Source organism: Macaca thibetana, chromosome 12 (assembly GCF_024542745.1).
Source record: "Macaca thibetana thibetana isolate TM-01 chromosome 12, ASM2454274v1, whole genome shotgun sequence".
In the NCBI taxonomy this organism is placed as follows: Eukaryota; Metazoa; Chordata; class Mammalia; order Primates; family Cercopithecidae; genus Macaca; species Macaca thibetana.
In genome coordinates, this window is record NC_065589.1 from 28,368,058 (window position 1) to 28,392,214 (window position 24,157).

General features: G+C 35.7%; 1 protein-coding gene across 1 annotated transcript in view; it reads right to left on the minus strand.

The window, feature by feature from the left end:
* Positions 1 to 24,157, minus strand: part of SPAG16 (sperm associated antigen 16) — a 1,176,832-nt gene that overhangs the window by 106,382 nt on the left and 1,046,293 nt on the right. The window lies entirely within an intron of this gene.

Consider the following 24,157-nt stretch of genomic DNA (forward strand, 5'->3'; position numbering starts at 1 on the left):
CAGACTAATAATGAACTCTGAAATCAAGGCAGCAATAAATAACCTACTAGCCAAAAAAAATCCCAGAACTAGATGGATTCACAGCTGAATTCCACCAGAGGTACAAAGAAGAGCTAGTGCCATTCCTACTGAAACCTTTCCAAAAAACTGAGGAGGAGGGACTCCTCCCTAATTCATTCTATGAGGCCACCATCACCCTGATCCCAAAGCCTGTCAGGGATACAATAACAAAAAAAAAAAAAAGAAAACTTCAGGCCAATATCCCTGATGAATATTGACACAAAAAATCCTCAACAAATACTGGCAATCTAGCAGCACATCAAAAAGTTCGTCCACCAAGATCAAGTAGGCATTATCCCTGCAATGCAATGCAGGTTCAACATAACACAAATTTAAAAACTGTGATTTATCACATAAACAGAACTAAAGACAAAAACTCGATTGTCTCAATACGCACAGAAAAGGCTTTCAATAAAATTCAACATCCGTCCATGCTAAAATCTCTCAAATAAATGAGGTATTGAAGAAATGTACCTCAAAATAATAAAATCCATCTATTACACACCTGCAGACAACACCATACTGAATGAGCAAAAGCTGGAAGCATTCCTTTTGAAAACTGGCACAAGATAGGGATGCCCTCTCTCACCATGCCTATTGAACATAGTATTGGAAGTTCTGGCCAGGGCAGTCAGGCAAGAGAAAGAAAGAAAGGGCTTCCAAATATGAAGAGGGGAAGTCAAATTATCTCTATTTGCAGACAACATGATTCTATATCTAGAAAATCCCAGAGTCTCAGCCCCAAAGCTTCTTTGACAAATAAATAACTTCAGCAAAGTCTCAGGATGCACAATCAATTTGCAAAATTCACTAGCATTCCAGTACACCAAGAACAGTCAAGGAAAGAGCCAAATCACGAACAAACTCCCATTCACAATTGCACAAAATGAATAAAATGCCTAAGAATACAGCTAACTAGGGAGGTAAAAGATCTTTATATGAAGAACTACAAAACACTGCTCTAAGAAATGAGATGACACAAACAAACGGAAAAATATTCCATGATCATTGATAGAAAGCATCAATATCATTAAAATGGCCATACTGCCCAAAGCAATTTATAAGTTAAATGCTATTCCTATCATACTACCAGTGACATTCTTCACAGAACTAGAAAAATAAAACAATTTAAAAATTCAGATAGAACCAGAAAAGAGCCCAAATAGACAAGACAATCCTAAGGAAAAAGAACAAATCTGGAGGCATTGTGCTACCAGACTTCGAACTATACTTCAGGGATACGTTAACTGAAACAGCATGGTTCTGGTAAAATAACAGACATGTAAAGCAATGGAACAGAATCAAGAACCAAGAAATAAGACTTCACAGCTACAACTATCTGATCTTTGACAAACATGACAAAAGCAAAGTTTCCCTATTCAACAAATGGTGCTAGGATAACTGGTGAAGCATATGCAGAAGATTGAAACTGAACGCCTTCCTTATACTACATACAAAAATTAATTCAAGATGCATTAAATACTTAAATGTAAAACCCAAAACTATACAATCCAAGGAAGAGAGCCTAGGCAATACCATTAAGGACATAGGCACAGGCAAAGATTTCATGATGAAGACACCAAAAGCAATTGCAACAAAAGGAAAAAGTTGACAAATGGAATCTAATTAAACTAAAGAACTTCTGCACAGCAAAAGAAAATTATAAACAAAGGTAACAGAAAACCTACAGAATGGGAGAAAAATTTTGCAAACTATGCATATGACAAAGGTCTAATAACAAGAGTCTACAAGAAACTTAAATTTACAGGTAAGAAACAAAGAACCCCATTAAAAAGTGGGCAACAGACATGAACAGGCACTTTTCAAAAGAAAACATACGTGCAGCCAACGAACATATGAAAAAAGCTCAACATCACTGATATTAGATAAATGGAAATCACATCCACAATGAGATACCATCTCACACCAGTCAGAATGGCCATGATTAAAGTGTCAAATAATAACAGATTCTGGTGAGGTTGTGGAGAGAAAGGAACACTTACTCATGCTTGACGAGAGTGTAAAATAGTTCAGCCATTGTGGAAGACAGTGTGGTGATTCCTCAAAGACTTAAAGAAATACCATTTGACCCAGCAACCCCATACCCAAAGGAACAGAAATCATTCTGTTATAAAGACACATGCACATGTATGTTCATTGCAGCACTACTCACACTAGCAAAGACATGGCATCAACCTAAATGCCCATCAATGATAAACTGGATAAAGAAAATGTGGTACATATATACCATGGAATACTATGCAGCCATAACAAAGAACAAGATTATGTCCTTTACAGGGATATGTATTGAGCTGGAGGTCATTATCTTTAGCAAACTAACACGGGAACAGAAAACCAAATACCACATGTTCTCACTTATAAGTGGAAGCTACATTATGAGAACACATGGACATATAGAGGGGAACAAAACACACTGGGGTCTATTGGAGGGTGGACGGTGGGAGGAGGGAGAAGATCAGGAAAAATACCTAATAAGTACTAGGCTTAATACCTGGGTGATCAAATGATCTGTAAAACAAACCAACATGTTACAAGTTTACCTCTGTAACAAACCTGCACATGTACCCCTGAACTTAAAAGTTAAAAAAAGAAAACTGCTCTTTTGCATTAATTCAGTAAAAGAAAAATTTTAAAAAACAAAATTTAAAAAGGAAAAGAACTTAAATAAATACTGGATTATATAAAGTGAACAAACCTATAACTTATAGGCATTCCTGAGGGAGAAGAAGAAAAAGAAAAACAAATATATTTGATGGGCAAACTCAGGAAAATTTCTCGGATCTTGCTAGAAGTGTTGTTGTCACGTATAAGAAATTCAGAGGACACTTGAAAGATGCGATACAAGATGAACATCACCAAAGCATATCGTCATCAGACTATCCAAGGTCAATGTGAAAGAAAAACATCTTAAAAGCAGCTAGAGGGAAGCATCACATTACCTATTAAGAAAATAGCATCAGAATAAGTATGAATTGCTAAGCAGAAACCCCATAAGCTCAAACAGATAAGGGCACTGTTGGTAGAGTTCTTTAAAAAAAAAAATGCCATCCATGAATTTTATATCCTGACACAAGTAATTTCATAAATGGAGAAATAAAGTCTTTCCCAGATAATCAAATGCTAAGGGAATTCATCACCACTAGAATAGCCCCGCAAGAAAAGCTCAAAGAGTCCTAAACATGGATACAAAAGGATGATCCTTGCCATCATAAAAACACATGTAGTACAAAGCTCACAGATTCTATAAAGCAATTACACAATTGAGACTACAAAGCAACTAGCTAACAATATTATGACAGGAACAAAATTTCACATACAAATATTAACTTTGAATATAGATGGCATACATTCTCCACTTAAAAGATAGACTGGCTAATTGTACTACAAAAAACAAAAGACCCAACTATCTGCCGTCTTTAAGACACTCACATAATTAGTAATGATCCAGTCTTTAAGTGGTAGAAAAAGCTATATCATACAAATGAAAAACAAAAGTGAACAGGAGTAGCTTTTCTTAATGTTACATAAAAGATACTAAATCAACAATAGTAATAAAAGACAAAGAAGCACACTACATAATGAATAAAGGGTCCAATACAACAAGAAAATTTAACTGTCATAAACACATATGCACCAGAGCATTATATTCATAAAATGAAGTATTTGGCCAGGCACAGTGGCTCATGCCTGTAATCCCAGCACTTTAGGAGGCTGAGGCAGGTGGATCACCTGAGGTCAGGAGTTCAAGACCAGCCTGGCCAACATGGCAAAACCCCATCTCTAATAAAAATACGAAAAAATTAGCCGGGTGTGGTGGTGCATACCTATAATTCCAGCTACTCAGGAAGCTGAGGCAGGAGAATCACTTGAACACAGGAGGTGGAGGTTGTAGTGAGCCGAGATCATGCCACTGCACTCCAGCCTGGGTGACAGAGTGAGACTCCATCTCAAAAACAAAAAAAACGAAGTATTCATAAAACAAATACTGCACTAGTCCTACAAAAAGAGACTGGCAGCAATACAATAATGTGGGGGACTTCGACACTCCATTGACAGTACTATCACCAGTCATTACATGACGACAGCATTATGAATGAGGCAGAAAATCAACAAAGAAACTCTGGACTTAAACTGAATTCTAGACCAGGTGGACCTGGTAGACATTTAAGGATTATTATACCCAACAACTTCAGAATGTACATTTTTCTCATCTATGCATAGAACATTCTCCAAAAATAATTATATATTTGGCTATAAAGTAAGTCTCAATAAGTTCAAAAAATCAAAATAACATCAAGTATCTTCTGGGACCAAAGTGGAATAAAATTGGAAATCAATTCCAAGAGGAACTATCAAAACCGTATAAGTACATGGAAACTAAACAACTTGCTCCTGAATAACTTTTGGGTAAACAACAAAATTGAGGCAGAAATAAAAAAATTAAATGCAAATGAAAAGAGACACACAACATACCAAAACCTCCAGGAGACAGCAAGCTCAGTGCTAAGAAAAAATTTATAGTATTGAATGCCTACATCCAAAAGATGGAAGGATCTCAAGTTGATGACCTAATGTTGCACTTCAAGGAACTAAAAAACAAGAACAAATAAAACCCAAAGCTAGCAGAAGAAAAGAAATAATAATGATCAGAGGAGAAATAAATGAGACTGAAACCAAAAAATACAAAGGATCAATGAAATGAAAATTTGGTTATTTGAAAGAATAAACAAAACTGATAGACTTCTAGCTAGATTAACCAAGAAATAAAGAAGATTCTAATAAATATCAGAAATGATAAAGGTGACATACAACTGATACCATAGCAATGCAAAAGATCATAAGAGACTACTAGGAACATCCCTATGCAAACAAACTGGAAAACCTAGAGGAAATGGATAAATTCCTGGAAATGATTTTCTGTTTTCCAATCCAGATGCCTTTACTTTCTTTCTCTTGCCTGGTTGATTTGGTTAGGACTTCCAGTAATATGTTAAATAGGAGTGTTGAGAGTGGATATTCCCCATCTTTTTCTAGTTCTTAGGTGAAATGCTTTCAACTTTTCCCCATTCAATAGGATGTTTGCTGTGGGTTTGTCATACATGGCTCTTATCTTTTTGAGGAATATTTTTTGATGCCTTGTTTTTGAGGGTTTTTAAATCATGAAGGGACGTTGGATTTTATCAAATGCTTTTTCTACATCTATTGATGTGATCATATGATTTTTGCTTTTAATTCTATTTATGTGGTAAATCACATTTACTGGTTTATGTATGTTCAATTAGTTTTGGATCCCTGCAATAAAACCCGTGTGTTCATGATATATTTTCTTTTTGATGTGCTGTTGGATTTAGTTTGCTAACATTTTATTGAGAATTTTTGCATCTGTGTTCATCAGGGACACACTGGCCTGTAGTTTTATGTTGTTGTTGTGTCCTTGCTTGATTTTGGTATTAGAGTAATAATTTTTTTTAAAAAAATTAGTTAGGTAGTTCTCTATTTCTAGGAAAAGTTTTAGTAGGACTTGTGTCAGCTCTTTGTACATTTGGTAAAACTTAGCAGTGAATCTGCACCTGAGCCTTTCTTTTTCTTAGAAGATTATGAATTAATGGTATAATTGAATTATATGTTATCTGTCTGTTGATGATTTTTATTTCTTTCTGGTTCAATTTTTAAATATCTTAGTTATGTTATCTGTAATTATGATAATTATGTTAAATTGTGTGTCACAAAAATAACCAAATTTCCTTTTCAATTATGCCTTTATCTGTGACTATTCTAAGGCTTTTGTCATCTATAGACAATTGTTAGCTTTTACTGTGATTCTTCTACAGATCAAATTTACTTCTTTAAAAAAATTTGTAAAAAAGACTCAAATATAGATTTCTAATAATTTTAAAAATCATAACATTGGACTAATAAAAAACTTCTAGCACTCTCATTAGAAAGCTGATGTGTTCATGAGAATTGCTAACCCAACATCCAGCAAAACACTAAACCAATGGAGGACTAAAATAATTTTTAAACGTTACTTAAAAGACTACTGATTCTTTTCATTTTGTTTTCCAGAGAGGAGAAAACATTTTTTTGAGGTATTTATAGCTTTTAACAATTGAATAAAGTATACTCCTGTAAACAAAATTTGAAACATATTTCTTTCTCTCTACCTAATTTCTCTAGAATTTAAAAACTATTTGTGAGAATTCTTAATTTATGGCAATTTAATTATTTATATAAGTTCAATAAAAATCTGTTCTCTTTTATAATAGGACACAATTAGAGATACTGGTTATTTTGCCAAGGCTTTGACATATTTTCAGAAATGATCAGACTACTTTAAAAAATTAAAGTTGACTTATAGAGTTGATAAAAGTTCCTTAAAAATGGCCTTGTATCTTGTCTATGCAATTTCTTTACAAAGTTACTGAGCTGTAATAAATAAGAAATGTCACTTTCTAACAGGACCAGAAACACCAAGTTATTTTGATATTTCAAAAAGAGAAAAATTTACCTAATTCATACAGGTATCTACGGGCATAGATAAATCATTAACTTGAGTAATCTGAAGAGACTTTTAAAAGTTTAACCTGAGATTCCTTATTAAAAAGTTTCAGCAAAGCCAACTTAAAAGAGCCTATATGGCCAATCACCATTCTTGCTGTATTTTATGCAAATAATCTGGCCATCTATAAAAAGATTAAAACTTTGCCAATAAATTTTTTACATTATTTTTTCTTTAATAAAAGTGAGAGACTGGACAAAAATTACGGTACACAGAAGTATAGGCTGGGCGCAGTGGCTCATGCCTGTAATCCCAGCATTTTGGGAGGCCAAGGTGGGTGGATCATGAGGTCAAGAAATCAAGACCATCCTGGCCAACATGATGAAACCCCATCTCTACTAACAATACAAAAATTAGCTGGGTGTGGTGACACGCACCTAAAGTCCCAGCTACTTGGGAGGCTGAGGCAGGAGAATCGCTTGAACAGGAGGTGGAGGTTGAAGTGAGCCAAGATCACGCCACTGCACTCCAGCATGGGCGACACAGCGAGACTCTGTCTCCAAAAAAAAAAAAAAAAAAAAAAAAAACAACAAAAAGTATACTACACCTGTTTTTAGAGTCTAGCCTTGTCCATTATATTTGGATTTTTACTATTTGCCTACAATTTATTTAGACTAGATTGTACATTCACTCCTGACTATAACATTTCTTACCACAGACCCTCTGTCTAACTGGTTTTCTGTGCTTTTTTCACAGATACTCCAAGATTTTTACTTCACTTTACAAGGGGTCTTAAAGTTTGGATTCACAATTCTGTTAATAGGGCTTATAATTTACCTAATAGTTCACTGTTCAATTAAATGTTACACTAAAATAATAGACCAAAATACCAAATTTGTTCATACTATACCCCTGACTAGGCACTCACAAATATTTAGAGTTACTACCTGAGAGAGAATTTCATTCCTTTAATCCTGGCTCACACCATGGCTATGCCAAGAAAAAAATCTAGAGCAATCTTTGCCAAATGTGTACCATATTAATTCTTACACCTCAAGACTGAAAAGGAGATCAAGTCTAGGGAAAACCAAAGCTGTTCCCAAGAATATTTTATAAAATTAAGGGAAAAAATAAAATACAAATAGGCTTACAATATAATCAGCAGTAATCATTAAGACAATTTGCCCTTCGGCCCATTTTCTTGTATTAAGTTGCTGTTTACTTCCCCAGGATAATGCAGCCCTTGTCATAAGACTCTGCTCCTTTTCTGTACTATAGATACAATCTGAGACATTACAAGATAATAAGCTTTCTGTTTGATTTTCTCCTGTAGGTTCCACTTACCAATAAAACTACCATTGCCAGCCAGTCTAAAGGGCACAGCAAGGAGCTGAATCATTTAAAAAAAATACAGTTTCTACATTCTGATAATTTCATCATCCTCCTTATCTCTGTTCACTGATGACATGATAGGAAACCCCGAGACTCTTCCAAAAGACTCCTAACTTTGATAAATGACTTCCGCAGAGTTTCAGGATACAAAAATTAATGTACAAAAAATCACAGGCATTTCTGTACATGAATAACATTCAAGCTGAGAACTAAATCAGGAACTCAATCTCATTTAAAAGTGCCATGCAAATATATATATATATATATATGTACACACATACACACACACACAGGCATACATTTAACCAAGAAGATAAAAGATCTCCACAAAGAGAACTATAAAATACTGATTAAAGAAATTGCAGATGACACAAACAAATAGAAAAACATTCCATGCTTTTGGAACTGAAAATATTAATATTATTAAAATGATCATACTTCCAAAGCAATCTACAGTATGAATGCAATTTCTATCAAATTACTAACGTCATTTTTCACAGAATTTGAGAAAACAATCTTAAAATTCATATGAAATAATAAAAAAGCCAAATAGCCAAAGAACAAAGCAAAAGAACAAAGCTGGAGGTGTCACAATACCTGACTGCAAATTATATTGTAAGTCTTTAGTGACTAAAACTGCATGGTTCTGGTACAAAAATACATACATAGATCTATTAAACAGACTAGAGAACCCAGAAATAAAGCCACATATCTATGACCAACTTATATTTTCTAATGTCAGCAAAAATAAACAATGGGGAAAGAAAGAAACAATGATAATAAACAATATCTTTCAATAAATGGCAATGGAAAACTGGCTAGTCACATGCAGAAGAATGAAACTGGACCCATACTTCTACAGCATGCAAGAATTAACTCCAGATGGATTAAAGACTTAAATGTAAGACCTGAAAATATAAAAATAAATATAAAAATTCTAAAAGAAAACTTAAGAAAAACTCCTCTGGACATTTGGCCTAAGCAAAGAATTTATGACTAAGACCTCAAAACAAGTGCAACAAAAACAAAAATATACAAATGGGACTTAAACTAAAAAGCTTCTGCATAACGACAACAAATTAACAGAGTAAACTGACAACCTACAGAATTGAAGAAAATATTTGCAAATTATGACTCCAACAAAAGACTAATCTCCAGAATCTACAAAAGGACTAAAAAAACTCAACAACAACAACAACAACAACAACAACAACAACAAAAACCATTAAAAAGTAGATGTGTTAGTCTGTTTGCATTGATATAAAGGAAAAACTGAGACTGGGTAATTTACTAAGAAAACAATTTTATTTGGCTTGTGGTTCTGCAGGTATACATGAACCATAGTGCTGGCATTTGCTTCTGGTGAGGGCCTCAGTGAGCTAACAATCATGGTAGAAGGTGAAGAGGAGCCAGCTTGTCACATGGTGAGAGAGTGAACATGAGAGAGAATAGGGAGGTGCCACATGCTTTTAAACAATCTCGTGTAAACTCAGAGAAAGAGCTCACTCATTACTGTGAGGTAAGCACCAAGCCATTCATGATGGATCTGTCTTCATGACTCAACCACTTCCCACTATGCCCCATTTCCAACACTGGGGATGGCATTTCAACATGAAATTTGGAGGGGACATACATCCAAACTATTATCAGTGGGCAAAGGATATGAACAGACACTTCTCAAAAGAAGTCATACAAGTGGCCAATAAACATGTAAAAAAGGTAAACATCACTAATCATCAGAGAAATGCAAATTAAAACCACAATAAGATACCACATCACACCAGTCAGAGTCGTTATTACTAAAAAGTCAAAAAACCATAGATGTTGGTGTGGATGTGGAGAAAAGAGAATGCTTATACACTATGGGAGTGGAAATTACCTCTATGGAAAACAGTAGGAAGATTTGTCAAATAACTAAAAATAGAACTACTATTCAACCCAGCAATCTCACTATGGGGTATCTACCCAAAGGAAAAGAAGTTATTATATCCAAAGACACCTGTACTCACATGTTTACTGCAGCACTATCCACAATAGCAAAGTCATGAAATCAACCTAAGTGTACATCAATGGATGATGGGATTAAGCATATATACACCATGGAATTCCATGCAACCATGAAAAAGAATGAAATTATGTTTTCTGCAGCAACATGAGCAAAGCTGGGGGCCATTATTCTAAGTGAAATAACTCAGAAACATAAAAATCATAAATAGCTTATTCTAACTTTTAAAGGGGAACTAACAAATGAGTACACATGGACATAAAGATATAAATAATAGAAACTGAGGATTCTGAAAAGGGGGAGTATGGGAGGAGCATGAGGGTTGAAAAATTACCTGTTGGGTACAATGTTTACTATTTGGGTGATTGGTATACTAGAAACCCAAACCTCACTATTATGCATTATATCCACTTAACAAACATGCACATATATCCCCTGAATCTAAAATTTAAAAAGATAAAAATTAAAAATAAATTAACTGAAGGTGGCTAAGAAAATGGTTTGTGAGTATGTAATATATAACAGATCAGCTGGTCCAATCTCATATCCCTTCTTTTCCTTTATTTTTGAGACAGAGTCTTGCTCTGCGGCCCAGGCTGGAGTTCAGTGGCTTGATCTCAGCTCACTGCAACCTCTGCCTCCTGTGTTCAAGCAATTCTCCTGCCTTAGCCTCCCAAGTAGCTGGGATTACAGGCATGCGCCACCACGCCTGGCTAATTTTTGTGTTTTCAGTAGAGATAGGGTTTCGCCATGTTAGCCAAGCTGGTCTCAAACTCCTGGGCTAAAGCAATCCACCCACCTAGGCCTCCCAAAGGGCTAGGATTACAGGCATGAGCCACTGTCCCTGGTCTTCATATCCCTTCTATTCCAGTTAACAAGAGCTTCGGGAGGGAGGGTATTCAACATCCCTTGAGTACCAATTGTTGGTATAAGTTGTTTATTGTGGGTAACATTCAAAAAATATGCTTAATAAATGCTAGCTAGCGAAAACTGTTTCATTAGAATGTGGAGTAAGTTTAGGGTCTTGCTAAAATCATTTCTCCCAGTATGAGTGTTAGCAGCAAGTTGGCTGTATAACAAAGCAGGCATTGATAAAGAAGTTATCTCATGGATTCATCAGCTGAATAATGCCCCACCCACTTTTGCTCCTTGGTTGCCAGCCTTCAAACTTGTCAGAAGATAGTGAAAAGAGCAGAGATTCTGGTATCAAAAATGGAGTGAAGTGATAGACCTGAGTACTAACTTATTGATGATAGAGCTAGGTACTATTTCTTTTACTCCTCAACCTCTCCAAATGACCAATGGGCCTAAATTCACCAGACCCTAAGCAGATGGCACTGTGACCATGACTAGGTCTAGTGCTCATACAGGGATATGGGCATTATTCTTTTCCAATAAATCAAGAATTTTGTATTCTGTGAAATAAAAATCAAGTGTGTATTAGGACAGTCATTAATGTTGGTGATATACCAAAGAGTCAAATCTAGCTAGATTTGTAGTGGCATCAGAAAAACATTGGGAGAAGCATTGAGATCATCAGCATTATTATGTTTTCTTTGATAAACTATCTTCTTTGGGGAAGACACCTTTAAACATAAAGCAGGTTATTTAAAGCCAGCTAAAGATTGAATATACACAGTCAAATGTCAGACAGTCTTTGGAGTCCTTATGATTAAATTCACAACTTGCTGCTAACAATGTTCGATTATTACCTATAGTCAAGGTTGATAGATGGCAAGTATGCAGTGGCAAATCATGAATCACTGCTCATCATGGATCTAGGCTCTTTAATAAGTACAGTTGGCATTTCAATTAATAATATTTTGGCTGTCATAAGGGAAGAGTGTTGACTAGATGCAGCTATTATATGCCTCTCCATAGGGTGGCACCAAAATAGCAAGTAGATATTCATAGTTCAAATGAGTCATCTAAGAGAGAACACCAATATTCAATAGAGAAATTATTGGAAGCAACAAAGTCAAAGAATGAAAGGGAAATGAGGCAGCCTTCTCAGTTGGGATTGACTGGGAGCTGGAAGAAGCTCCCAGACACAGGGAAAGGGTAAATGTGTGATCCCCAGGGCTCCACATTCCTGCCATGGACTTCCACAGTCTTAGCCAAGAGCAAGCCCCTCAGCACCGTGAGCCTAGAAACTAACATAGGGAGCTGCCTACAGATTGCGCAGAGGCACTGCTTAAGAGAGGGAGCTCATGTTGGGTCCCACAGGCTTCTGAGCCTTGAGCAGCTGCAATATGGCATCATTCTGAGAGCTCAGTTCCAAAAGGACTGCATCCTGTCCTGGAGCTGATGGTGCTGCTGCTATAGTCAGGCCTGGGAGAGATAAGGGAAGCCAGACATTTCATACACCCAAAGAACAAATCCACTGCTGCTGCTGTGGGCTGTTGTGGGACTAAGATATGAGTAAACTGTATGTCCCATAGCTACCTGTCTATGCTGCTGTCATTGAGAATGGCCCACCCTCCCTGGTTGTAGGTCCATAGCTGGTACCATTCAGAAAGCTCAGTCTTCAAAGGCCTGCATTCTATCCTGGGGACATTGCCACCAAAGCTGCCACAGGAGGGAGAGGGAAGGCCAGGAACTTTCACATGTCCCAAGGACAAATACCACTGCTGCTGCTGCAGGACCAAGGCATAAGCAAACCATGAGCTCCACAGCTGCCTTACTAGGTTGCTCTCACTGAGTGGCACCACCCTCCCCAGAAGCAGACTCATAACACAGCCACTGTGTCCCAACCTGAGCATTCTGCTAGTGACCTGGGGAGTATTCTGCCTCTGCCTATCATATGTAGTGCCTGAACATACTACCAGGGGACCTGATGACAAATCTGCTCACTGGTTTTCATCTGAACAGTACCCAAGCACACATTCCAAAGGCCTAGGGATTACCAGACCAGATCACCATCACTGGCACTTGAACACTACTGCCAGGGTCTGAGGTCAGGACCATCCAACCTACCAATACCACCACTGCAGACACTAACCCATATGAGCCAGCTGCAGGCCAAGGGACTTGCCCATCCAGCCTGTTGCAGCCACTGCCAACACCAACACTAACATGAACTGGTGTTCCATTGGGTTGTGCTACCACTGCTTATGCCATTATGCACACTACACCACTGCTAAGAGGCCCAAGAACCCATGCACAAGCCTGGCCTACTGCTGCTGCTACTGGCATCTGAGAAAGCCACCTGGGGGCCCAAGAATTGGCCTGCCTGAATGTACTAACACCAGAGCCAGCATACATTGCTCTATGGCTCAAGGTAAGGCATGTTTAGCCCACCACTACCACGACGGGGACTCAAAGACTGGACTATCTGGCATCCTTGTTGCCAGCAAGACTTTACCACATTCTTCACTAATAACTGTGTTCTAAGCCCTAAGCCATTGAGGAATTCAAAGATACCACTGACACTGTTTACAGCTGATGAAATCACACAGATACTACAATATTGCATGCACTCAAAATTGAAGCCAAAGTTCCCTACCCAACTAACAACATATATAAATCTTCAGGAAAATGTCTTTCCCTACAAAAGTAAATTTAAAAAGTTGGAAGAAGCAACTACTACACCAGATGCACAGATACCAATGTAAGGATAAAGGAAGCATCAAAAAGCAAGGAAATATGACACCTCCCCAAAATATAATTTTCTAACAACATATCCCAATCAAAATAAATTCATTAATTCCCAGAAAAGTAATTCAAAATACTGAGTTCAAATTTTTTTTTTTTTTTTTTTTCCGAGACGGAGTCTCGCTCTGTCGCCCAGGCTGGAGTGCAGTGGCCGGATCTCAGCTCATTGCAAGCTCCGCCTCCTGGGTTTACGCCATTCTCCTGCCTCAGCCTCCCGAGTAGCTGGGACTACAGGCGCCCGCCACCTCGCCCGGCTAGTTTTTTGTATTTTTTTAGTAGAGACGGGGTTTCACCATGTTAGCCAGGATGGTCTCGATCTCCTGACCTTGTGATCCGCCCGTCTCGGCCTCCCAAAGTGCTGGGATTACAGGCTTGAGCCACCGCGCCCGGCCATAAAAATTCTTAAAAATGATAGAGATAAATCAGAAAAACAATTCAGGATATGAATGAGAAATTTCTGAAATAGTTATTTTTAAAAAATCAGAAATACTGAAAATGAAAAAAGTATTAAATACAAAATACATCTGAAAGGTTCAATAATGAACAAGATTAAGCAGAAGACATAATCTCAAAACTTGAAGATGGGTGTTTTGAAATTGAATTATCAATGTCCCTGAGAGTGAAGAGAAAACAAGAGTTTAAGAACCTATTTAACAAAACAATAGATCAAAACTTTCCAAGTCTAGCAACAGATTTACACATCCAGATACAGAAGGCCCAGTGATCCCCAAATAGATACAATACCAAAAATTATCCACAGCATATTATAGTCCAACTATCTAAAGTCAATATTAAAGAGAAAACTATATAAAACGGCAAGAAAAACATATTGTCACCTCTAAAGGAACTCCCATCAGACTAACACTGGGGTTCTCAGCAGAAAACTTTTAGGCCAGGAGAGGATGGGATAACATATTCAAAGTGCTTTTAGAAAAACAAACTTCCCACTCAAGGATATCATACACAGCAAAATTATTCTTCACGAATAAAGGGGAAATGAAGTCTTTCCCAGACAAGCAAACACTGATGGCCCTTCACTGGCCCTACAAGAAATGCTTAAGGGAGTCCTAAATCTGAAAGCGAAAGCACAACATTTTTCTCTCATGAAATCACATGAAAGTATAAAACTTATTGATGAACCAAACATACAAATGAAGAAGAGATACAACCCAAATTGTACCACTACAGAAAACTACCTAACCATAATAGCAAATGAAAGAAAAACAAAGAAACAAAAAATATACAACACAACTAGAAAACAAGTAACAATATGATAGGAAGTAAACCTTACATATCAATAATAACCTTGAATGTAAATGGATTAAATTCTCCACTTAAAAGATACGGACTTGTTGAATGATAAAGAAACACAATCCAAATATATACTGTTGATAAGAAACACCCTTTACCTACAAAGACATACACAGACTCAAAGTCAAGTGTTGGAAAAAGATATTCCAAGCAAAAGGAAACCAAAAACGAGCAGGAGTAGCTATGCTTATGTCACATAAAATCAATTTTAAGTCAAAAACAGTAAAGAAAAAACAAAGAAGGCCATTATATAATGATAAAGAGATTGTTTAAGCAATAGGAAATAACAATTCTAAATATATATACAACCAACACTAAATCACCCAAATTCATAAATCAAGTGTTACTAGATCTAAAGAGAGAGGTACACTTCAATAAAATAATAGTGGAAAACATTAATAAAGTGGATTTAAATTGCACTTTTAATAGAAAATGTAATTTAAACTTCACATTTGACCAAATAGACCTAAAAGACATTTACAAGATGTTTTATCCAAAATTACAGAATATATATTCTTCTCATCAGCAAATGGATCATTCTTCAGGATAAACCATATGTTGGGACACAAAATAAGTCTTAACAATTTTTTTTTTATAAAATAGAAATCACATTAAGCGTCTTCTCAGACTACAATAGAATAAAACTAGAAATCACTAAGAGGAACTTTGGAAACTATACAGATACATGAAGATTAAAAACATGCTTCTGGATGACCCACCATTGGGTCAATGAAGAAATTAAGATGAAAATAAAAAAATTTCTTGAAATAAATAAAAATGGAAATACAAAAATATCCAAACTTGTGAGAGACAGCAAAAGCAGTGCTAAAAGGGAAATTTATAACAATAAATGTTTACATTTAAAAACTAGAAAGATTTATAATAAACAACCTAATGATGCACCTCAAGGAATTAGGAAAGCAAGAACAAGTCAAATCCAAAATTATCAGAAGGAAAGAAATAGCAAATATCAGATCAGAACTCAATGATATAGAGATTTAAAACAAACACAATCAACAAGACAAAACAAAAGTATTGGCCACTGTTGCTGTGAAAAAGAGAAAAAACCCAAATAAACCAAATCAGAAAAGGAGACATTGCAACTGATACCGCCAAAATACAAAAGATCATCAGAGATTATTATGCACAACTATATGCTAAAATACTGGAAAACCTAGAAGAAATGGATGAATTCCTCACAACATACACCTACCAAGATTGAATCAGGAAAAAAAAAAAAAAAAAAAAAAAAAAAAACCTGAACATACCAATTATGAGTAGTGAGACTGAATCAGTAATGAAAAGTCTCCCAACAAAGAAAAGCCCAGGACCAGATGAATTCACAGCCAAATTCTACCAAACATAGATAGAATAAATACCATTTCTCCTGAAAGTATTCAAAAAAATTGAAGAGGTGAGAAGTCGCCCTAAATCATTCTATGAGGCTAGCATTACCCAGATACTAAACCAGACAAAGACACAACAACAAACCAAAACTACAGGTCAGTATCCCAGGCTCATGGATTGGGAAACTCAATTTTGTTAAATTTTCATACTGCTTAAAGCATCTGTAGATACTATGCATTTCCTATCAAAGTAAGAATGTCACTTTCCACAGAATTAAAAAAAAAAAGTTATAGAATTCATATCAAACCAAAAAAGAGCCAGCCAAAACAATCCTCAGCCAAAGGAACAAAGCCGAAGACTTCACACTACCCAACTTCAAAATATATTATGACGGCTATAATAACCCAAACAGCATGGTATTTGTGTAAGAGTAGACACACAGACCAATGGATCAGTGAGTCCAGAAGTAAATCCATATATTTATTGACAACTTATTTTTGATAAAGGCATTAAGAACATATGCTGGGAAAGGACATCCTCTTCAATAAATGGTTCGGGGAAAATTAGATGTACATATGTAAAATAATGAATCTGGACTGCTCCCTCTCTTCATCTGGAAAAACCAACTCAAGATCCATGAAAGACTTAAACATTAAACCTGAAACTGTAAAAATACTAGAAAAGAACATAGAAAATGCACTTCAAGACATCAATCTTAGCAAACATTTCATGGCTAAGACCCCAAAAGCACAGAGAACTATAACAAAAATAGACAAATGTGACTATTAAAGTAAAAAGCTACATAGCAAGGAAACAATCTGTTGAGTAAAGAGACAACCTGTTGAATGGGAGAAAATATTTGCCAACTATTCATGCAACAAGAGACTAATATCCGAAATATACAATAAACTCAAACAACTCAACAATTTAAAAAAAAATCCTATTAAGAAGTGAGCAAAGAGCCAGGCACAGTGGCTCACGCCTGTAATCCCAGAACTTTGAGAGGCTGAAGCGGGTGGATCACGAGGGCAGGAGATTAAGACCATCCTGGCTGGCTAACACAGTGAAACCCCGTCTCTAAAATTAGCTGGGCGTGGTGGCGGGCTCCTGTAGTCCCAGCTACTCAGGAGGTTGAGGAAGGAGAATGGTGTAAACCCGGGAGGCGGAGCTTGTAGTGGGCCAAGATCGCACCACTGCACTCCAGCCTGGGTGACAGAGCGAGACAACGTCTCAAAAAAAAAAAAAAAAAAAAAAAAAAAAAAAAAAAAAAAAAAAAAAAAAAAAAAGTGGGCAAAGGACAATAGACATTTCTCAAAAAGAAATGATCAAGTGGTATATGACAAGATACTCAGTCTTGCTAACCAGCAGGGAAATGAAAATTAAAACCACAAAGAGATATTACTTTACCCCAGTTAGAATGGCTCTTACTAAAAAGACAAAAAAATTAATAGATGCTGATGAGGATGTTAGGAAAAGGGAAGTCATACACTGTCAGTGGGAATGTAAATTAGTATAACTACTATGGAAGACAGAATGGAGATTTCTCGAAAAATCAAAAATCATACTACCATAAGATTCAGCAATCCCACTCCTGGGTATTTATCCAAAGAGAAAGAAAAATGTGTATCAAAGGGATACCTACCTGCACTTGCGTGTCTTTGCAGCACTATTCACAATAGCAAAGATATGGAATCAACCTAATTGTCCATTAATGTATAAGTGGGTTTTTAAAAATGCAGAATATATATACAAAGGAATACTATTTGGTCATAAAAATAATAAAATTAGGGCATTTGCAGCAACATGGATGGAACTGGAAGTTGTTACATTAGGTGAGATAAGCCAGACACAGCACAACAGATACCATATGTTTTCATTCATACGTGGGAGCTAAAAAAGTTGATCTCATGGAGACAGAGAATAGAATTGTAGATGCCAGAGGCTGGGAAGGGTGGGATTGGGGGGTAAACGGAGGTTGATTAGTGGGTACAGGCATACAGTTAAATAGAAGAAATAACCCCCAATATTCAAAAGCACAGTCGGGTGATTATAGTGAGCAACAAATGTATATTTCAAAGTAGTTAGAAGAGAGGACTTGAAATGTTACTAACACATAGAAATGATAAATACTCAAGGTGATGGATACCCAAAATCACCTGACTTGGTCATTACCTATTCTACATATGTAACAAATACTAAAATACAAATACGTGAAGTATTTTGTTTCAATAAAACACTTTATGCTAAGATTAATGAAAACTAGACTTCTAAATTTCCTCACACACTGATTTTTCAAGTACATGAGTCAAATCCATTTCCAAGATGTAATTTTCTATTGATATTGATACTTTCATAGAAATCAACTAATATGAATACATTCAATTGTAATGATTAGACAGAAAAATCAATATTTTAAGATATTGAAACTCAAAAAAATAATTCTGCTTCAAATAGATGAGCAGATGAAACGTGTTGCAGTTTCTGAAAGCCCACACCCAATTACGGTCTGATCAAGCGGTATTGGCAAGAAAATTCCACTCTTAGAGGATTCCTTTTAAAGAGATTTAATCTCTTTGGATTCATTTAACTACAGAGCACCACTCTTTAAAATGTGAATATATCAAATACAGTAATAAATCTGCGAACTGCCGGCTTATATTTTATTTCATGATGCCATTTCTATAATGGGATACAGAAAGAAATCACTGATAAGTTCTTATAACAGGAAAGATAAAAGAAATGAAATTTGAAGAGTAATTTCTACTTTCAAATACTTTCAGTGCTTGTACAGATAGAGTTCAGCAATCATTCAATGTCAACATTTCAGTGGATATAATCAGTAGGAAATGGTTCAGAAAGTAACAGGCCATGCATGATTCTGGCACTGCTAAATATGCAAGGAGGAAAGGTAAGTTAAGTTTGTGTTTTTGATGGTGTAATTATAAGATGTAGGGAATCTTATACCAAAATAAGTATGTAAATAAAACACCTTTTCTGAAGAACTTTATTAATCTCCAAATATATATTTTTAGTCTTAATTCATAGTTAATTCAGTAAATTTAAAATCATCAGAAAACAGTCTTTCATGGCAGTCAAAATTCAAATTAAGAAACAAGGAAGATGAGACTGATGAAAGTGATCCATCATTAGTCCATAATGGGTAGCATTAATAATTTCATAGGTCAATTCAATCATTTTAGTGATTCTAATGCAGCCAGAGAATGTAAGAACAAGGTATCACTGTTATTTTTTATTTTATTTATATTTATGTATTTATATTTGAGACACAGTCTCACTCTGTCGCCCAGGCTGGAGTGCGGTGGTGGTATCTTGACTTACTGGAACCTCTGCCTCCTGGGTTCAAGCAATTCTTGTGCCTCAGCCACCCAAGTAGATGGAATTATAGTCATGTACCACCACAACCAGCTAATGTTTGTGTTTTTAGTAGAGACAGGATTTTGGCAGGTTGGCCAGGCTGCTCTCCAACTCCTGGCTTCAAGTGATACGCCCGCCTCAGCCTCACAAAGTGCTGGGATTATAGGTGTGAGCCACACACCCAGACTCTGTTATTATTATTTTTTTATATATACTATTTAGTTATTTATAGTATTATTGGGGGTTTACATGGATTTTCGTGAAATAAATTAGATAAGCATTCATAGAAACCTTTTGGGATCCCTGAAGATTCTGTGTGTGTGTGTATGTGTGTGTGTGTGGTGAGAACACTTAAGAGCTTAGCAAATTTCAAGTACACAATACAGTACTGTTAACTATAGTCACATTGTTGTACATTAGATCTCCAGAGCCTATTCATCTTGCATAACTGAAACTTTGTATCCCCAGACCAACATCTCTCCCTTACTTCCTTCACCACACCGCAGCAACCACCATTCTACTCTCTGCTGCTTGAGTTCAACTATTTTAGGTTCCATATAGAAATAAATAATGTAGTATTTATCTTTCTGTGTCTGGTTTACTTCACTTTGCATAATGTCAAGTGATGTACAAAAATTAACTCAATGGAATAAGACCTACACATATTTCCAAAATCATAAAACTACTAGAAGAAAGGGAAAAAGCTTATTAACATTGGTCTAGACAATGACATTTTGGCTATGACACTGAAAGCACAGGCATCAAAAGCAAAACTAGGAAAGTGGGATTCCATCAAACTAAAAAGCATCTGCTTTTTAGCAGTTTATTATTATTATTTATTTATTATTTTTAGTTTTTGAGATGGAGTCTTGCATTGTCTCCAGTGCTACAGTGCAGTGGTGCGATCTCGGCTCACTGCAACCTCTGCCTCCCAGGTCAAGCGATTCTCCTGCCTCAGCCTCCTGAGTAGCTGGAGTTACAGGTGCCCACCACCACACCTAGCTAATTTTTCGTATTTTTAATAGAGATGGGGTTTCACCATATTGGCCAGGCTGGTCTCGAACTCCTTGTGATTCACCTGCCTCAGCCTCTCAAGGTGCTAGGATTATAGGCGTGAGCCACCACGCCCGGCTAGCAGTTTTAGTAGTTAAGTAGTTTAGTAGTTTAGTAGGTTTTGGTAGTTTTTCATTTGAACGGCAAATGAAACAATCAACAGAATGAAACAGAAACTTATGGATTGGGAAAAAATGTTTGTAAGCCATATATCTGATAAGGGCTTAATATCCAAAATATATAAGAAACTGTTACAACTCAACAGTTGAAATGGAAAACAGTATGGAGGTTCCTCAAAAAATTAAAAATAGATCTATAATAGAGCCAACAATCTCACTTTTGGGGATATATCCAAAGAAAGGAAATCAGTATATTAAACAGACATTTGTACTCCCATGTTTATTGCAGTACTAGTCATCATAGCCAAGACATGAAATCAACCTAAATGTCCATCAGTGGATGAATGAAGAAAACAGGGTTACACACAAATACACATGCGCGCGCACACACACACAGTAGAATATTATTCAACCTTAAAAATGAGTTTATTGGATAAAAGATACTTTGGTAATGAAGTTTGACTAGACTGGAAAAACTAAAAGACTTTCTTACCCAAAGAAGGCATCAATCATTTTCAACTTAAATAATATTTAGCTGGACTTTTAGCTTTCTACATATGCAAAGACCTCCAAAGGAATATACACTTTTTGTTTTCAGTGGACAAAAGGAGCAGAGCGCTCCTGAGAGTCTCCTACCTGTGGTTTTTTGATAGGTGCTTGACAGAGAAACGTGAGACAGATGCACCACCAGCAGGGTGTATATTACAATATTTAATGCTCAGCTAAGTAGTTAGAATCAATAACCAAAAGGAGAAATATTATAAAACTTAGTGCTAGATGCTATGTATAGACCTCAGTGTTCTGGAAAGTCGAAGAAGAAAGAAATCAAACCAAAGGAGATTAAAGGGATGAGATAAGCTGGGTTTTGGAGAACTGATACCATTTATCAAGACAAAGAGGAAAAAGAAAAGCAATATGGCATGACATGAAATAATCAGCCCTTGTTAGTGACCTAGAAGATAATCTTTGTGTTTTTTCTCATAAAGCAGTCTCTTTCAGAGGATATTCACTGCAGGGTATTCCCTTACACCCCAAAATAAGGATATGACCTAGTCATGAAATCTCTGCTTAAGAATGTACAGTGCTTATTTTTAAAGGTTATCTGGAAGTCTCCTAACTGAAAAGCTTTCAGATTAATAGGATAAGTTTTGATTATTAATTAGCATTTTCATGACATCTTCCTGAATGCTTCATTGTGTTTTATTTAATAAATTACTGATTTTGTTGCCCCCTTTATTCATTGGTAATTTAAAGAAGTTTATAATGTTAATTTCTTGTGTTTTTCTAAAGGTTAAATTCAAAGTGCTATTGTACAAATAAGCAGAGCTGGAACTATCACAGATGAGAAAGGAATTGGCTGAATATCTTATCCTTAATGCCACAGTGTTATATGTGTACTTAAAGCAATTTGCTCATTAAACAGAAACTATTAGAGCAGCAGAAATTCTGCCAATATCAGCAGAAAGCATTAGTTTGGAATACAATCCTTCTTCTAAATTTTGGCTAAAGTGGCAAGCTTTTTATTTTCTATTTTTTGTAAAGCTAATTCTACACTTTAAAAAAGTGGTTTAGAGTATTATCTCCAGGGTGTTTCTTGCTCCACAACTCAATGTATCTTTCTGTTTCCACATCTGTAAATTAGGGGTAAAAATAGCATCAAACTTATAGGCTTTGTGGCAATTAAAGGAGTTAACATATATGTATTTAGAAATACCTAAAATACTTAAAGGAGTGCGAATATGTGAATTTTTATACACTGCTAATATGAGGCTGGCATATATTTAACACCCTGTAAGTATTTGCTATTATTTTTGCACTGGTTGTTGCTGCTGTCATGACTAAAGCATAAATTAACAAGAAGAGACCAAGTCTTTACACTTTTAGAAGACTGGTTCACACATGTTACTATAATAATAATTCAACAAAATAACTGATGCAGGCAAGATAAACAAATTACCCAGGCAGTAAACCTGTGTACAATCAATTTACTGACAGAAGACTGGTAGGCCCTGCAATTATTAATAATTATTAATAATTATCACAGTTGTATACTTTTATGTGTTTGCTAGGCTGCATCTTTTCTTACATATATAATTTTTTAGAGAATTGGTTGCTGTCATCTATACATCTCACGCTGAGTCAGTATTGGAGTTAGGTGGAGGCTCCTGTCAATGTTTCATCTGAACCTGCTGTGATCCTTTTTGTCTTTTCACAGCAAATCTGTCAGTCCAAGGTAAAGGCTTCTTCCACCTATTTAGAAAATCCATTATGCTATCATACATAATATGTCAAGTTGAAGAAACCTACGTAGTGTCTCACAGTTTTGGACTGGATATTATGAGACTTGAAATCTGGTTCCAGCACTTGTTGCCAATTACTCCTCATATCCTAAGTTTGCCATTTAAATTGAGCTCAATTTGTGTATTAAGGAGATACATTACAAGGTTTCTGAGGTCTTTTCTGCTCTAAAATTTTCATTCTAAGATGGTAGAAAAAATTAATTAAAAATTTTAATAATGGTATTTCTTTAAATTCTTAGTCAAAATCAAGAAGAATATATCTGCAAAATTGTGTCCTGTTAGAATAGTAGTCAGAATCACTAGGAAATCATGCAATTCCCAGATAAAGCTTCCTCTGTATTTAGAAGAAATAATCAATCTATCAATTGACTAAACACAAATGTTTTATGCAATAAATTAATATTAATCTTAGGAAATACTGAATTGACAGATTTGAACCAGGAACAAAATCCACTAGTGTTTATCAGTGTTATACAATATTCCTCCTCATTAGATTTATCGTGACCATAGTAAGGTACCATTTTCCTTTTATTTCTGATAACACTTTTTTCAGCAATTTTATTATAATTGATTTAATCTACATCATTTATAATTTATATTTAATTTCTGCTATTTTGAATTTCTAAATGTTTTAAGACATGCTTTATTCATATTTTAACAGTGTTAAAGTATAATTGATCTGCGATAAAATGTACACATATAAAGTGTATAATTCAATGTTTTAACACATGTATACACTTCTGAAGCCTTTATCACAATCAAGATAGTAAACATATCCATCACCGCTGAAAGTTTCTTTGTTCTCATGTATAATGAGAGATTAGAACCCACTGCAATCCTCTCTACAGGAAGCCTCTCTACAGGAACTGTGCTTTCAGTTATATAGATTACTTTGTATTTTTTTGAGTTCTATATAAATGGGATCACACCATATATACTGTTTTTCGACTAGCTTTTTAAATTCAGTATAATTATTTCTAGATTCATCCACACTGTGTTTATCAGTAGTTTGTTACATTTT